Source organism: Podarcis filfolensis (assembly GCF_964270895.1).
Source record: "Podarcis filfolensis genome assembly, chromosome: 4".
Lineage (NCBI taxonomy): Eukaryota > Metazoa > Chordata > Lepidosauria > Squamata > Lacertidae > Podarcis > Podarcis filfolensis.
Genome location: NC_139607.1, coordinates 67,162,288 through 67,174,380, shown reverse-complemented (window position 1 = coordinate 67,174,380; position 12,093 = coordinate 67,162,288). Strand labels below are relative to the sequence as shown.

Below are 12,093 nucleotides of genomic sequence, written 5' to 3'. Positions count from 1 at the left end.
AAAGGGAAATAAACAGAAAAACACGCACAATCAATTTTTAAGAGTAGTCATAAATAGTGGGTGGTATCTCATGCAACCTACTCAGAGTGAACCTATTGAAGTCAATGGATGCAACTAACTTACGTGCATTAATTTCAATTATTATTGAGTTTTATTCAGTTCCCAATCATCATCATCGTCTTCTGCTGTTGTTAGCGTCCTCTCTTCTTATGTCTCACCAACTGTGGCTTCCTACAGATACGTGGCAAAAGCCATAATGTGTGCATGCATGTATATATTTTGAAGATTTATACTATAGCTTCCAATCAAATCATTCTCAATGTGACTTAGAAACAACAGGTTATTTTTACAACCCCCTCCCTGAAAAAAGTCTCTCTCATGCATATGCGCTCCCAGCAGCTATTCCTGATGGATCGGGCCAGAACATCTTCTCTGTCTGTTTTGCAGGCTGAGGAAAATGGGTAGTTGGAGGCAGAGTGTTCTATCTGGCAGGGAGGGGGGAAGGAAGATCTCTGCAGCTGCTGCTTCTCTAACCAACACTTGGCCCAGGTTGATCTTCCCTTTGCCATGATGTTCTTCCTGGGAGGCAGGATGCACAGACTCCCAATGGTCCTTGGTCCCCTGACCAGTGGCAAACGTCAGTATCTCTACCCTGTGTCTCTTTGAATAACCTTACAATGCACACACATGTTTTATTTCAGTTTGACGCCATGCAGACTGAAACAGCTGGATTTCTCTAACATGCACTCCTCTTCCCAAGGGATGCTTACATTCAGTCAAGCAAACAATGGACCTTTTAGTTTTGATTTATATTTCCTTAATGGTTTGGCTTTGTTTTATTAAAAGCAGCGACCGAGCATAGCCATTCCAAGTAGAGTGACTCTTATTTGGAAAGCGCATTTAATATGTACATATCCCGAGCAGTGCACGCTTAAGTAATGTAGCTGAATGTTTGAGGAACAACAGTGTAGTGTCTGTGGGAGAAGTGGGTGGAATCCCTAAGGAGAAGAGTCAAGCTTGTCTAACAGAGAAAGCCATTCTCCACCATGACATCCATCTCATTCGACCTTAAATGGAGAAATCAAACCATTATTCTAGCAAAATTCTCTGACCTAAATCCGCAGGCCCAGCAACCAGGGAGCAGTCAAACAAGAACCCAAATGGCTCGGAGCAAGGTTTCTGTGGCCTTAGGAGTGCAGGAAGCTGCCTCACACCAAATTAGGCTATTGATCCATTTCAATATGGTTGACACAATATGGTTGATACTCTCAGGGTATCAAACAAGAGTCTTTCCTCCTTGCTCTCTCTGGAGATGCTAGGTTTTGGGTCCAGAACCTTTTGTATGAAAAGCATCAAACTATGGGTAGAGCTGGTGTATCGGTGCAACAGACTCTTCACAACGTAGAACCATGGAGGATGTTGACATTTTGAGCATTGTGTTTTGAAGTGTTTTTCCCACAAACCAGCTTCTATCTGCAACTTCTGTCCAGGTAATTTGTTCTATTTCTCCATGGGTATGCCCTTTAAGGATGAGGTGGTTGTGTGCGTCCAGTTTGGTAACATGACTTATTAGCTTTGAATTTACTCTAGTTCCTTTATTTCGAGCCAGTTGGGTTACAGAGGCAGAAAGCAAGACATGTGTATAGCCTGTGGCCAAGCAACTTTAATAGGCTTAAGGTTTATGCCACAAATGAGAAAGTCGAGTTATTATTGTCTGGTGATTGGAATAAATTCACCCTGGAGTGGAAAAACAGTGAAAAGAAGTAATGAGAAAAAGAGAGAGAGATTGGCAAGCAACAAGGTGTGTGTGCATGTAAGAAGCCCAAAGTTTTTTGTTTTGTTTTTAGTTAGGAATATTGTCTTAATCCAGTATTCAGGGAATATTAAACTTCTTAGATCAAAGACATATATCCTGCTAAATTGCAACATGATCAAAGTCTCCCCCTCTCCCTCTCTCCCCCTCCCCCACAGATATCTCGCCAGGAAAAACCTTTTAGAAATCCATGTTCTACATCCCTTCACTTTGTTCTGATCATTTTATAACTCTTGTGGTTACATCTGCAGAGTCTTGTGTGCCTCTTGTTAAGGAAAGACACATACGTCCATGAATAATCTATTTTTTAAAGTTACCCCCTCTAACTATGCAGCAAGAGGCCTTGAATTAACAGAGTAAAATAAGAAACATTTTGTGGCCCAGTGGGGCTCAATAACTCTGGAAGTAGTTATTTAAAACCGCAAGACATCTGTACACTTTATTGCTGTGTTTTGACCTTTTCTGCAAATGGTATCTGATACCAGAGAATGCTGGAAGTTGGAAGAGTGTTCCAATCTGATATGGATTAAGCATTCCTGTATAAAAGAGAAACTTGCTGTCTGGTTACTCTTACTCATATTATTCGTTCAGTTTTATACCATTTTATATTTTAAAGGGAAAAAATCTCAAAGCAGTTTACAACCTACATCAAATTAAAACATCAAATAAAACAATCCAGTATGAAACATAAAACATAATCCAGTAGTCAAACATAAAAAGTATAACATTCAAAGAAACATGATGGTGTTCAAGCGATCTTAGGATCCAGGCCATTTAAAATGGTCTAATTGTTTCTTGTTTGGAACCCCCCCCCAAAAAAAAAAGACCTCACCCACCCTCATTTGTGTGCATTTTGTAATGGTAGTAAATACAAAACGGCTGAAAGACTTCCTGTTTCTAGTATTGCATTTAGTAGTACATGTATAAAATGTACCTTATATGCTCATTGATTCCTTGCAGTGAAAGAGTGTTCTGATTGCCTTCTTGTTCATTTGCTGTGGTTGCTGTTTAAACAGCAGTTATGATTGCAAATATAGATCTCAATGAAATTCTTTTTATTTCTTGCTTTCCTCACCTGTGTCTCGGAAATAGGTGACTGAGCACTCCACAGGAAACAGAGCACCCGGTTTAAATAACCATGTGGATCAATATTCTTCCCATGTTAAAAATGTGTTTCCTGAAGGTGCTCCAAGCTTGCGGGTTTGTGAAATGTTAATTATAGAGGCACTGACCTCATGCCAGAAGTGAAGTTTCTCTTCACTGCGTGAACCGGATTTCCCTTCTCGATTTATAAACTTTATAAATAGCACCTTATTCCCCTGGGAAAGTACTGTCAATGAAACATTTCAGTTCAGTCAGTTCAGATGTACTGTTTATAAGCAACCGTAAGCCATCACAATATAAAACAAATACTACTGAACTAAAAGTCCCAGTTTTAAAAAATCAAGCCAGATTTGGCAACCAGCTGCTTACTTTGCAACTCAGGATTTTTGCACACTTGGACTACGTGAGGCAGAATCACAGATTAAGAGCCCTGCTGGATTGGACTATCTAGCCCAGCATCCTGTTTACTCAGAAGTAAGTTTCAAGACCTCATCACAGAGAACCGCATGCAGCTATACTCATTGTCTTAATGACCTCAGTTCAGGGCCTTATATATGTGACGCAGGTGGTGTTGTGGTCTAAACCACTGAGCCTCTTGGGCTTGCCGATCAGGTTGGCAGTTCAAATCCCACCAACAGGATGAGCTCCCGTTGCTCTGTCCCAGTTCCTGCCAACCTAGCAGTTTGAAAGCACACCAGTGCAAGTAGATAAATAGGTACCGCTGAGGTGGTAAGGTAAACAGTGTTTCTGTGTGCTCTGGTTTCTGTCACTGTGTTCCGTTGCACCAGAAACGGTTTAGTCCTGCTGGCCACATGACCCGGAAAGCTGTCTGTGGACAAACGCCAGCTCCCTCGGCCTGAAAGCGAGATGAGCGCTGCAACCCCATAGTCACCTTTGACTGGATTTGACCGTCCAGGGGTCCTTCACCTTTACATTTATACCTATATGTGACTATTTCATTTATTTGTCTCATAAAATACAATTGGGGAAATCAATAAAAATCCATATAAAACAACAAAAACAATATTCAAATAAGTATCCTTTTAAAGCTAAAAGAAAGCAGGCAAAAGCTATATACGGCAGATAAAACTGAGCAGGGCAGAAAAAAGAAAATATTAGGAATTAGGAATCAGAGGCAGAGAGATATGTCTTTAAAAGGCTGTTTAAAGCTTAAGTTTATGACCAGGATGTGCCTGCCTCCCGTCTTCATTACAACTCTGGCTCTTAAGCATGCAGAACACTTTGAAGTTCTGATCGCACCACCTCTCCAGTTCAACAGTTCGTCCTTTGCTTTGTCACATTCCCAAGTCTTTTTGTGAGAGAGGGTGAAGCGGTCATTTCCTGGAAAGGATTTTCACCACCACCCCAAATATGGAGCTTTGTACTGAAGACATCTAATGATTCAAACGCCACTTTCCCCAAAGTGATGACTTCTTCAGAATTGCCTTCAGAAGTTTCTGCCATCAAGAGATGAGCTAAAAGTATTGATGCATATATGAATAACGACGTTGGCTTTATTTCTACCTTCCTGTAAACTGTTGGGCTACAATGTAGTCTGATGCCGGTAACCCAAGAAAGTCACGTGTATCATATATCTCGGGGAAGGTCTTATTACTTGTTCCATGATTGCTGTTTGAATCTCAGCTTGTTTTGAGCAGAGCCGAGTGTGACAACTGTAGAGGATAAAGAAAAAGCCCTAATGTGAGAGGCATTAATACAGAAAGTAGCAAATCAAACCAGAACTGATGAGAAAGCTGGCATCTTTCCCTTTATGTACAAACAACACCTAAAATGGAGCTCACAAAAGAATTGGCACACCTCTGGGACATTTTTTGTGCGCAGTTTAAAAATCTGCTGACTCAAACAGCAAGGATGCTTCCAGACCACTGCTATTTGGGGGTGGGATTCAGTCATACATCTGCAAACTTAGGTTGTTCAGTTAAAGCTGCTTTGGAGTTGTTGCACAACAAAGCCACACACACACACACACACACACACACACACACACACACTGCAACTTTCACCCCCTTCCTGAGCTTTTGAGATAATTCATATAATGGGAAATGCACAGAAAAGTGTATGATAACTTTTGCTGGAGGCAACATTGTCTAACCTCTCTACAAACAAATTGGACTGAATGGAAGTAAGATAGCTCAGTTGGTAGATCATGAGACTCTTAATCTCAGGGTTTGAGCCCCACATTGGGCAAAAGTTTCCTGCCTTGCAAGGGGTTGGACTAGATGAGCCTTGTGGTCTTCTCAAATTCTACAAGTCTATGATTCTATGAACTCAACATGGTTTTTATTATTGTAACACAGAGAGAAATAAGTGCACCCCACCTTTTCTAATGGACGTAATTTAGATGTACAGAATTTGGGGGCCTTAATGCCATAACTCACTGTTCTTTGCAAATTTGTTATTCACCATAGCATAAAATACTGGTCATATTTAAAAAACCTCTCAAGTGACATTCAGTATTAATACCCAAACCTGGCAGCTCAATCAGTGACTCCAGAAACCTTAAGGCACCATTTCACAGACTATTATTAAAAATCATAAAATTAAAAGTCGCAGCAAATTGCCTTATATCAGGTCTGACCATTGGTCCATTTAGCCAGTGCTCTATATCTAGAAAAAGAGGTGCCAGAGCTCACCATGAACTTCTCTCTTGTTCTCTTAGAATGGCAATGGCACCCACCTGAGATGTGCTGAGCTCTAGTGAACTCTGGCTGAAAAAAAAGGCCTTGCATTCATTTCAGGATTGTCAATTACAGTGGTACCTCGGGTTACAGACGCTTCAGGTTACATACGCTTTAGGTTGCAGAGTCTGCTAACCCAGAAATATTACCTCGGGTTGAGAACTTTGCTTCAGGATAAGAACAGAAATCATGCTCCAGCGGCGCAGTGGCAGCAGGAGGCCCCATTAGCTAAAGTGGTGCTTGAGGTTAAGAACAGTTTCAGGTTAAGAACGGACCTCCAGAATGAATTAAGTACTTAACCCGAGGTATCACTGTAATGGCAATGGCTCTCCAGGATTCCAGACACGGAAATTTCCTGTGTCGTACCTGGAGATGCCAAGAACTGATGCTAGAACTTTTTTTCATGCAAATCGTGTGCTCTGTCACTGAGCTACAGACTTCCTTCCAAAAGTGGAAAAGACAGTATAACAAATCCCTATTAATGGGGCAAAACTCACAGTTTTTTTCAGTCACTGCAAACTGTAGAAGGCAATTTCTTTTACTTTCATGTTTGTGTGCGTGTGTAGATTTGAAATATGAGTTTCTCTGCTTAGAAACAGAAACTTTGGAAGCCGTACTTGCCTTGCAGCGTTCCAAGATCTGCCTTGGCCAATGTAGAATAAATTGCCTGGAGCTGTTGCTGATTCACTTTTGACTTGAGTCGAGTGCTGTCATCGTACCATAGGAAGGAATTGAGAAAATCTGCATGGGAACCTGTCAGTTATTCTTTCAGTGCTTTTGCCGAGGCCAAGTTTCCAGTTTATATATATTCAGCATGACTCCATTTTGTTTGGAATTCAGCACCAAGCATATGCCATTTCAATTTAGACTTTAAAAGTCTCATCAGGTTTTGGTACACATTTTTACCTAGATACACATTTTTACCTAGATAAAGTATGTCTTAAAGAAAGTAGCAGAACTGTTATGGGTATCATATGTTCATGCAGGTATATGGCTATCATATGCTCCTGCAGGCACACGCACACACAAAATTAAGTGATTTGGAATTTTGTACTTGCATCACATACAAGTTAATACTCATTTGCAGGGGTGGGGGGAACCAGTGTAATACAAAAAGCAACAACAACTTAAGTAAAGTTATGTTTTCTGAAAGCATCTCCTTATAGTTTGTCCCTGAGAAACACAAACTAGTATTTCTATCTTGCTTTCCACAACAGTGAAGTCCCATAGATAACTGCCACCATATACAGTATGAAGTTTCTACTTTCTGTTTTCATAAAATCACTTTGAAAAAATTCAGCCTGACATTGTAGAGCATTGTTGAAGGCCCTATGCATCAATTAAGTTGTAGCACATAAGTCCTCCTCTTGTACTGTTTGTGTGGAGAGGTGTGGACAGAGATTTTGACACAGTGCATTTAGCTCCTCCCCCAAGGCTATGCTCCACCTCCTGCCCCTGTTGCTGTCATCAGGTTCAGCATTACAGTGGTACCTTGGTTCTCAAACTTAATCCATTCCAGAAGTCCATTCCAAAACCAAAGCGTCCCAAAACCAAGGTGCACTTTCCCATAAGAAAGTAATGCAAAATGGAGTAATTCGTTCCAGACTTTTAAAAACAACCCCTAACACAGCAATTTAACATGAATTTTACTATCTAGCAAGACCATTGATCCATAAAATGAAAGCAATAATCAATGTACTGTACTATAAAATAAATAAGACAGTATTGTAGATGATAAAAATTTAAACTTTTTTCTTTCTTACCTGCACTGATGATAGTCATTGTTTGGATGGGGGCTTTTATCCATTTCAACAGTCACACAATCAATCAATCAATCAATCAATCAGTAGCTGAACTGGGTTCCACACAGTCACAAAAACAAATTAACTGAAAAAGCCTCAAAAATGAAAAATAAATAGCAAAAACAAAAGTGCCAAACTTAATCCATTCCAGAAGTCCATTTGAATTTCGAAATGTTAGAAAACCAAGGCTCAGCTTCTGATTGGTGCAGGCGCCCCAGAAACAATAGCCGACAACTGCATCGGATGTTCAGCTTCCAAAAAACGTTCGAAAACCAGAACACTTACTTCCAGGTTTTCGGTGTTTGAGAACCAAGGTGTTTGAGAACCAAGGTACCACTGTACATCAGCAGTGGGAGGTCTTCACAGTGACTGGAGGCTCCATCTGTGATTTTGAACCCTGGCCAATCAGGATCAGGCTTCACACTGCAGACAAGCTAAACATTAGAGCAATGGTGGGGACAGGTGGAGAAGCATTAATTCTGGATAAGCACACAGGCTCTAGTTTGCGACCATGTGCATGGAAAATTTGCAGAACAAATTTTATATATGACTGCAAAGTAATTATAGAAGTAGCTGTGTCACCAGGCATCCTACATGGTTAAATAATCTAATAGCAGCATGAAGAACAATGCTTGTGTGATAGAGAACTCTGTATTTTGGAGCAATCCTGTAAATGTATTCTCCCAGGTAAGTGGATATGAGATTGCAGCTTTAATACCTCTTCATGCAGAGGAATACTTTACTTAATGACATGGTAACTGCATTCTTCATGTTAAAAAATAAATTTAAAAAGCACTGGCAACTGTATCTAAACAAGTTTCTGTCTTTATTTTGAATGGAAAAACTCCAGAATTCCTGCCAAATGTGTGTTCCAAGTTTCAGAAACTCCAACAAGTTTGTCATGCCAACTGGGTCACTGAAAGGCTGCCTCCACTGTGGTCCAGGATTGTATCTGGCCTGTCCTTTTGGGTGTATTTTTTCTTGCAGAACTTAAGATAAATATAAAGATTGTTTGTTTGTTTGTTTGTTTGTTACATTTTTGACAGTACTCCATATGTTGAGAGAGACAAACGAGACCGCACTCTTCAGCTTTAGGAAATGTTTGACAAAGCTGGGCTGGTGTTTGGGGGAACCAGTTTGAAATACATTCTTTTTTGTCATAAACAAGTTCATAATGAAGTGACTTTTATTTTAAAAATCAACAGTATGGTTTTTGGAAAGGGGAGGAAATGTATACAATTATTTCCCATTTCCGTGGTCTCTCTACACAAAGGACAATGGGCCAATTCACATTATCGGGCTAGCATGGGACATTGTTGTGTTCAGAGCATATTATGTGGTAAAGAGATTAGCTCATTTCAGACCCTTATGCTGTTCCTCTTAAGCACACATATAGTGTGGGATGTGACCCTAGTCCTGATATAGACCCTGATATAAATATGTTCCCATTTGCAACATATCCATGCATGTGCACATAATGATATAATGTGCACCCTGATATAAATATGTTCCCATTTGCAACATATCCATGCATGTGCACACACCACAGAAATGTGAGAAACATGTATCCATTTCACTTTGCCACTGTTAGCCAGTTCCTTGCTTGACTTGCTATTTAAATGCTAAGTATTATTGTTATGACAATTACAAAACAACCACAAAATCAACATACGGTAAGTAAATAACTGCAATTTGAGGGGGTTCTTTTAAAAAGAAGCCTCAAAGATGTCTTTCTCAGCAGCAAAAAGGCTGCAAAACTAGGGCCTCAGATGTTTCTTCACTTAGATGTGCTACCCAGTTTCCTCAGTCAGATCACAAAGCATTCTGCCGACCTAAATAAACTTACCCAAGATGCCCTTTCTCTGCACATAGAGTCTTCTGTAGTTCCAGGACATCAGTTGCAGTTTCGGAATCCCCAAAAGAGAATTGTTGAAAGAAAAATAACGTATCTGTCCAATTTCTGGTTACTGTCAGGCCCAACTGTAATATTGCAATTGCATCGAGGACAAATTTAAAGCAGACAACCAAAGATTAAATCCAGACATGGTAGTGATAGAGAATTTCTGCAAGAGATTTCAGATATTTATACCCTATCCGTAGTCCAAATGGGTTTGAGTGAAATTCATGTTCCATTGTGGTCAACAGCAACATTTTTAGATGTTGCTCACAACCTTTGTATCTGCTGCAGCAAATATTTAAATTATGTCTTTTACATATCCAAAACGAGCTGAAGTCACAGACTTCCAAGTCAGTGGGAAGATGTGAACTGCGGGCTCCTGCATGTTTATTCAACATCCATTCTGATTTTCTGGCATAAAGCCTATGCAGTGATTAGACTATGTCTGATCTTCACTGAGTGTTCATTCTGATTTGTTTACAGGGAGGTTATATGAGAGTGCACCCTGTGTCTGTCCGGATTTGCTTGTGAGGCGTTTACACATCTTTCCATGAAATGTTCATTTGGCACAAACTTTTCAATGCATTTCCCCATCACTTTGCAAACTGCAAAAACCTCCAAAGAGCTGAAGACTAACATAAAACTTAAACTAAAGGATCACACAATGGTGAGACAGCAGGTAGCACACTACCCTAGCATATGCATTTTTGTACATAATACATGGCTGAGGAACTGCATTGCAAAATTCAGAGAAATACGAATTTCAACAGTGTTTGCATATTGGTTTTGAATGTGTGAATTGGTTATGTTCACCTTTAAATGAATCCTAGCTGAATCTTACTTAATTGTTCCAGTCCTGAATAAACATACTCTGTTTTTCAATACATGCAAATCTCCCAGAATTTTAACTAGTTACTAATCTAGAGGAAGACATGTGACATTTTCCTAGTTTTGGCATATTAACATTCTGGGAGCTGCTAACAAATAGGTTATCATTTCCATTCACCCTGGATCTTGTTGACGATGGTAACCCAGTATTTATTGCTGCTGCTGCTGTTGTTATCATCATCATCATCATCACCACCACCATCACCATTTCTGATATAACTAAATCCCAGATTACTTGAATATTAGTGTGTGCCACATAATATGAATTACATTAGCTCCTGGCAAGTTGCATCTACAACAGTGGTCTGTATTGTTGCTGATCATCATCCCAATCTCCGAGCGGTGTGAAATTTCAAGGGTTCCAGGTACGCTCACCTAATGTTCCTTTTTCCTTTGGAATGAGGGACAGCAGAGAATGTGGTCTTTAGGATATATGGTTTATTTACATACACATATATATAACCTGAACTTGTGATGGAGAGGTTTTTGGTTGTTCCAGGAATTGAATCTGTACTGAATTCAAGAATTAGAAGGGGGCTCATACTGCCTACCCACCCTCCAAACTCACAATAGTATATTCTTAGTATATATATTTCAATCTAACTGGATTAGCAACTTGTAAAAATTTCCTTAACTTTCATACGTATAAACATGAAACATTATTTTAAAATATTTTGTTGGGTCTAAGTTTTATTTCCTTTTTAAAACCCTACTTTCATCCATGAGATTCTTTTAAAAATCGAGTGCCATAATAGCTAAGAACAATGATTAAATAAACACAAAACAATATCAACATCAAAACAAAGTGTACAAATAGCCATAGAAATGATGATGATGCCTAGAGGGGAGTGCAAGATGGCAAATATCCCATTTCATCCTCAGAACTCTATGATGTAGTTATGCTGAAAGATCATGATTGGTGCACAGTTAACCAGTTAGCTTCATGGGCAAGAACTGAGGTCTTCCTTGTCCATGCCCTTATACTATCTCACTTACTGGCTCTTTGTGAGCTTCGAAAATGCTCCACAACAGAAGCGCAGCAAGAAAGATGTGAGGAGTCTGCACAATAAATGAGAAACAAATGTGCACTTAATATGCTATAAACCTGATTATGTGAAAAGGCCCTTAATCTTGAACTGATAAATTGAAAAACAGCAATGTGCATTAATGTTCTACTTATGTAAAACTAAATGTAATTTAAAGCATATGTGCTATTTTCTCTTTCTGTGCGTCAGCATATAAGAATCTTGGCTATAGGATAACATGACATGATTGAAACCATATGTTCTCTCACAAACAGGTGGGGGAAAGCTGATTAAAAATGTGTGAGAAAAAGGATGGAATTGTTATTTCTTCCAAAAAGGTGAAGAACCGTGGGCCGGCGCTGTATTCCAATTAATTCTTTTAAATTAATTAATTTAAAGAATGGTTTACTTACCGCTTACAAGAGCAAAAAGCTGGATAGGAGGTTTATTATTCTGATGCATTTTTGGACCCTACTGGTTGGTCCTTTTGGGGGGCAACAGCATGAAAAGAAGAGAGACAGACAGCACACCTAAATGTTTAAGCTTCAATTCTCCGAATTTCCCTGAAGAAGGACTAGCACTGTGATGACATACTGGAATACTGAAAACAAAGAAGGTACTCCAGATGGATGGAAAGGGCAGGCACTCTCACTTTGCTCCTCAAATATTGGCTGGATCACAACTGTCCAACCCAGAGCCATCGCGAAAGCATGATAGAGATGAAGCCTAAGGCACACTCATTTGTGGAGAAGCCCATTTAATTCAGTACACAGTGTAGCTGATGTATCATGTTTTCCTGGGATTGTGACCCAGCAAAAAGTCTAATGGTCATAGTCTGTGTGTACATTATTGTTCTGGGATTAGG

At 39.6% G+C, this 12,093-nt stretch overlaps 1 long non-coding RNA gene across 1 annotated transcript; it reads right to left on the bottom strand.

Moving 5' to 3' along the window:
• Positions 1–1,639: 1,639 nt before the first annotated feature.
• LOC310761675 lies at positions 1,640–3,169 on the bottom strand. Its single transcript, XR_014547659.1, has 2 exons — positions 3,046–3,169; positions 1,640–1,737 (listed from the first exon to the last, which is right to left on the bottom strand). It is a non-coding gene; the product is annotated as an uncharacterized lncRNA (long non-coding RNA).
• Between the last annotated feature and the right edge of the window lie 8,924 nt (positions 3,170–12,093).